Here is a 6,000-nt window from a genome sequence, read left to right on the forward strand (position 1 = left end):
CTCAGAGCCCCATTCCATTAGGTCTGAGGGGCCAATGCTACCTCAAGAAAAATGTTGAAATAAAAAATTCTGTATTAACAGGTAAAACTGAGTATAGTTCGTTGAGCTCTATTAAAGACATCAGAAATCACTTATTGATTTTCTTAAAATGCATAGTAATTGAAAAAGAAATAGGTCATTATACAGAAGCTGTGGTTTAACTAGTCAACATTTCCTGGACAAGTATTAGGTGTCAGGCACGAGGGGTGCAAGAAGAATAAAACACTCTTCTTGACCTCAAGATGTGCACACTGGCAACAGGAGCACAACACACATGGCCACTGGACACCAGGGTACAATGTCAGGAGGCCACGTTCCTTCAAACCTGAGCTCTTTCTTCCCCCAAACCTCACATTACATTTGTACCTCTCTGGCCAGAGGCTGATCTACAAGATTCAAGCTGTCATTTATTAAACACACCAATTTTAGACCAAGTATAAATATATACATTGGTAAATAAGGAACACAAAAACATGTCTTATATATGCACACATTGTCGTTGTTGTTAGTTGCTAGGAGTTGTTAGACGCAATAGTCAAGACATCAAATGGCATATTACACTGGGCAAATCTACTGCAAAAGACCTCTTTGAAGTTTAAAAAGGAAAGATTTCCCTTTGATGACTAAGGTGTACCTTACCCAAGCCACGGTCATTTCAGTCATCTCACATGCATGTGAAAGCTGGACGATGAAACAGGAAGACAGAAGAAGAACTGATGCACTTAAATTGTGGTGCTGATGAAAAATATTGTACAAACAAATCAGTTTTAGACGAAAAAAACCAAAATGCTACTTAAAAGAAAGGACGGCAAAACTTCATCTTGCTTACTTTAGACATCTCATCAGAAAAGACTAATCACTAGAAAAGGACATCATGTTTGGTAAAGCAGAGGGTCAGTGAAAATGATGGAAACCTTCAATGAGGTCAGCTGATACCACAGCCACAACAGTGGACTCAAACATGCCAACGATCATGCAGATACTGAAATGCCCAGCAATGTTTTGTTCTGTTATACATAAGGTGGCCATAAATTGGAGCCAACTTGGCGGCAACGAACAATATGTGTGTGTGTTTAAAAAAAGAAAAAGGGGTTAGCAGGCATCGGAAATGATACCAACCTAACCACACCTACACTTACCCCAAAACCCAGCCTAACCCAAAGTAAGCTGAGAAGGTAAAATGGCACAAGAAAGTAAAATTGAGGAAATGAAGGCATTTTATAATTAATAATGGAGACGATTTTTTAAAAAAAAAAAAATAGTTACCATCTGATTGTTTACCATGTACCAAACATTGTGTTTATGTTTTACATCATTTTTTGTTTAATTCATGTATTTTGGTTATCTCCTTTAATGCTTACATAACTCTGAGAAGACAGTATAATTTTCTACATTTTACAGGTGAGGAAGCTGAGGCTTGACGAGCAACTGTCTCAAGGTCACACAGATGATAAACAGCAGAACAAGGACTCAAACCCAGGTCTGCCGCATTCCAAAGGCCATTCTCATAGCCAACGTGCTAATCAGATTGTGCAGGTACTGCTGTGGTCCAGGGAAGTCTGGAGGGAAAGTTCTAGAATGAGCCTGATGGTCTAGGCTAGGCTCCAAGAAACCACATTAGCATCACCACAGTTTTACACATTAAATCTGATCAAGAAGAGAAACCAGTCATCAAGACCAAAGAAGCTGTTAATACCCCAACGGGGCCAGGGTGAGGTTGTAAACAGGAAACCAGCCTGCAGTTTGGGGGCTAAGAGGACTGTGGCCATGGAGGAGTGGAAGAAGGGGCAATATAAATTAGCACCAGGGAAGGGTTTGGGATGCGGACTGTGAATGAGGCACGGGTATTAGGACTCATTTTGATTAGTCACAGGGCACAGAGATGGGCATGCCTACCCAAGGGGCAGTGACAGGTCTGGGACAGAGCCAGGGGTTGGGCAGATTTTCTCACTGGGCCTCCCAGGCAGCTGGCACTTCCCGGGCACATTTCCCTGGCATGTTGCAACAAGTAGCTGCACTTACCTGAGAAAGAGCAGCGCAGGCCCCATCAGGCAGCAGCCAGGAGTGCAGTGTCCGGCTCTCAGACACAACCCAGGGAGCTCCTGGGCACTTCCTTGTGGAGGCTGAGCACAGTCCAAACAACGGACAGGCAATGGCCCTCCTGACCAAGCCTTTTTAGGTCACAGATGGAGCTGTGTTTATATTCCCAAGGATGGAACATCCTTTGCTCACACCCACCATCTCCCCCCTTTGGCAAACGCCTTGTCTCTTAGCAATCTGTGCAGACATAGTGTGAATCACTGTCAGTTCAAGTACACAATATTTCCCGACTTTAACCTTCATCCACTTGTCCTGCACACTTCCCGCTCCAGGCGCTAGTGGAGGCAAACTCTACCAGAAGCACCAAGCCCCAAAGCTCTGGAAGGCAGTGCCAGCTAGTAGGTGAGACAGCCACAAAACAAGGTGACTAACATAGAGGATGCATGGTTTGTGCCAGGCATTGTCCTAGAGACTTTACATCCCCACGGCCCTGTGAGCAAGCTATTATTATGTCCATTATAAGGATGAAGAATCTGAGGCTCAGCGAGGCTAACTGCCTACACGCCAAAGAGAGATAGCTGAGATTCAAAACTGGATACACTCTTTCTAATATACCATATTTCATCTCAAATCATGTTTCCAATTATTAATACTGTTGTTGCTGTTGTTCATTGTCATTAAGTCCATTCCACGTTGTGGCGACCCCTTTTGAGTAGAACTGCTCCACAGGGTTTTCAAGGCTATGACCTTTCAGAAGCAGATCGCCAGGACTGACCTCTAAGGTGCCCCTGGGTGGGTTTGAACCACCTACCTTTCAGTTAGTAATCAGCAGTTAGCCATTTGTGCCACTCAGGGACTCTTATTAATACTAGCAGTAATAATAACAGCAGCAGCTTGTGGGCCAGGCATTATGCTAGGTGCTTTACACATACTAAGTTATTTGATCCTTCCAAAGACTGGTGAGGTAGATAGGATTATCCTCATTTTAGAGAAAAGGGTCTGAGACACAGAGAGGTTAGTGTCATGAGAAGGGCGAGGGGAAGATGAACTGTCCCCTGTGTCCCTCATTTCCTTCACCTTTCTCCTTCCAGAAGGCCACTCAGCTAGTCAGGGGCAGACCCAGGCCCATCTGACTTCAAGTTCTTAATGGTCACCTACAGACTTGTGCTGTGGCAGAAGGATGGGGCCAGGGGAGTGTCTGAGAGATGGTTTGGAGCCCGGGGTTATATATAACAGCCCTGTAAATTTGTTCCCTAAGGAAGGTGGAGGAAGAAAAGATGGGTTTCTTGAGCTTAAGAGGCAAAAATGGCTAGATGAGAAATCCTGGAGGCTCTTGAAGACCTATAGGAGAAGGAGGCAGAAGCAGGCAGGGCAGACTCATGGAAGGGACATGGTCCATCCAATAAAAATTAGCCCTTACATGTGGGCAGCCCTTGGTCCAAGTCACAAAGGCTCTGCACCAGTGTGAATGCATATTTTCTTTGGCGGAGATTCAAAGGCTTCATGTATAAGTAAACATGACATATGGAGGAAGGAGCTTGGAAACACAAGGGGAGGCTGGAGGTCTTGAGCAGGTGTGAGTACACTGAGGGTGGTCCCAAGAGGGGCCAGCCATGACAGGAAGTGGTTGGTGGGCCCTAGAATGAGACAAGTGAATGCAGAAAAAAGCCACGCCAGAACTGGCCATGTCCTGCCACGCTCCTTATGCTCATTGGATCATGATCACCCCCTCAAGGGGGGTCACTGTATCTCACTGGGGATATCCCCACTTCAGCTTGTCACTTTGGCTATCATTGGCTGGGAAGGGGTGGCTCCATAGGAACTTAGTGAACTGCTGATTCTGGAAGGCCTAGAGGACAGCCCTCCCTCTACTCCTCACATCCACTGTTGTTGTTAGGTGCCATCGAGTCCATTCCAAATCATAGCAACCCTATAGGATAGAGTAGAACTGCCCCCATAGGGCTTCTGGTGAACTTGAACTGCTGACCTTTTGGTTAGCAGCTGAGCTCCACTACGCCATTGGGGCTCACTTCCACTATGAGGATCAAATTCAGTTTAACTCACCTTTGCTGCACACCTAGTAGGTACAATGCTGGGAGCAATTCTAAATTTGAACATGAGGGAATTTGCTCAAGAGCGGACTTGCTCAAAGTCACAGAAATCAATAAGTGGTAGAGCTGGGATCCATAACGAGGCTTCTCACGCCAAGTACATTGCTCTTTTCCCCACGCCATGCTGCCTTTTAGAAAAATTAACTAACTCTGTGCTTCTTCTATAGTAACCCTAACGTTCAACAACTGATTATTTGAATTCAGAAAAAGGCCTCTCAATGGGGCCAGGGTCTGTTCTATACGTTCTTCTTTGTTTCTAGTACTTTCTGAGAAAGAGTATAGTTTTCTGAAATATAGATGATAGAGAGACAGATAGACTTTAAATTGGAGTTTTTGTCCTAGCTCATCCACCAAACTTTGTGACCTTGGAAAATAGTTACTTAGTTGGCTTCTTTTTCTGTAAAATGGCCTTGTCAAAGCCTCTCTCACAGAATTATCATGAGAAAATTACCTCTAACAGTCCCTGTTATATTTGTAGCCTCACTATTCTCTTCTTTGTGTTAAAACCACGCTTCAGAATTGTGTCCACATTCCATAGCGAAGACCCAACTCTGACATTGTTTAAAGGATTCAGAATGTCTGGTTTTGACATCAAGTTGGCCCATAGGTCTGACAGCCTGGTACCCGGAGAGTCCCACCCAAGAGCATTTCGTTTAAAACAGGTTCCTGTTACAGAAACAGCTCTGGTTTTAAATATACTCCCTTCTCTCATAAAAATGTCCCAGCCAGCAAAGCCATTTGGGTTAAAATATTTAATTAATACCTTCACAGGGGTCTGTTCCTTATTAAAGACTCTTGGGGACCATGTCTTAGGGGCAATGCTTTGTTCTAAGCAGTGCTATGTGTGGCAGATAAAATAAAGTGCTGGAATGCGCTTTCTATTAAAAGCAGAGAAGCTTGATTGCCCGCTGCTGCAACCCCCTTTGTCATCACGGTGACACATTAAGGCATAATCCAAGTACAACATACAAACACAAACAGTGTAAATCTACCCACTTAGTAAAAAGAGGCCTGGTAAAACCACAAGAAAGCTCTGGTAATTAGCCCAGGGGATTAAAAACTGGATAAGGACTTCCTTTTCCTCATGTCCCAGCTGAAGAGGCCACAAAGTCATACTGCTCCCCAAACAAACAGGAACAAAAACAAAAAGGCATCCTACTCTGCCTACCTCCAGCAACTTCCGGGCTTCCTAACCACGGGCAGGTGAGCGAATACCTGGCTAAACCTTCTGCCTTCCAGGCAAGTAAACACCCCTTAGCTCACCTCTGTCTCATAGGCTGAAAATGGGCAAATGCTTGCTCACACTCATTCTTGTTTGGGGAGTAAATCGTTTCCTGGTTATAAAAGCAGTGTGGGCTCAATTTCGAAAACTCTGGAAAATACAGGAAAAACTGAAAAAGAAAGAAATAACCATAACCCTCCCACCTTGAGGTGACTCAGTGTATTTCTCTCCTTCTCTGTGTGTGGCATTACAAAACTGTGAATATTATATATTTACACGTTTATTTCCTGCTTCTTTTCTCTTCCATATAAGCTGAGCATTTTCCCCATGTCACTTACCTGTCTTTTTCCACATTGTTTTTCATTGCTGAGAAGCAGGGCATTGCAGAGCTGGACCATTAATATAACCCATTATTTCCCTTATGGTAAACATTGAGGTGCTTAGGGATTTTCACTGTTGGAAATAACACAGTGACCAGTATCTTTCTACATCAGTCTTGGGTCCACTTTTTGGATTATTTCCTTGGGATAGATTCCCAGAAGGGAAAAGCCTGAACAAAAGGCTATAGATATTTTTTAAGTAGTTGGT

General features: G+C 44.0%; 1 long non-coding RNA gene across 2 annotated transcripts in view; it reads right to left on the reverse strand.

Annotated features, from left to right (window-relative positions):
- LOC126082927 (uncharacterized) overlaps positions 1–2,144 on the reverse strand; it is a 178,650-nt gene extending 176,506 nt beyond the window's left edge. For both annotated transcript variants that reach the window (XR_007518683.1, XR_007518682.1), the window contains exon 1: positions 2,062–2,144. This is a non-coding gene — a long non-coding RNA (uncharacterized LOC126082927). The remainder of the gene's footprint in view (positions 1–2,061) is intronic.
- Between the last annotated feature and the right edge of the window lie 3,856 nt (positions 2,145–6,000).

Source organism: Elephas maximus, chromosome 9 (genome assembly GCF_024166365.1).
Source record: "Elephas maximus indicus isolate mEleMax1 chromosome 9, mEleMax1 primary haplotype, whole genome shotgun sequence".
In the NCBI taxonomy this organism is placed as follows: Eukaryota; Metazoa; Chordata; class Mammalia; order Proboscidea; family Elephantidae; genus Elephas; species Elephas maximus.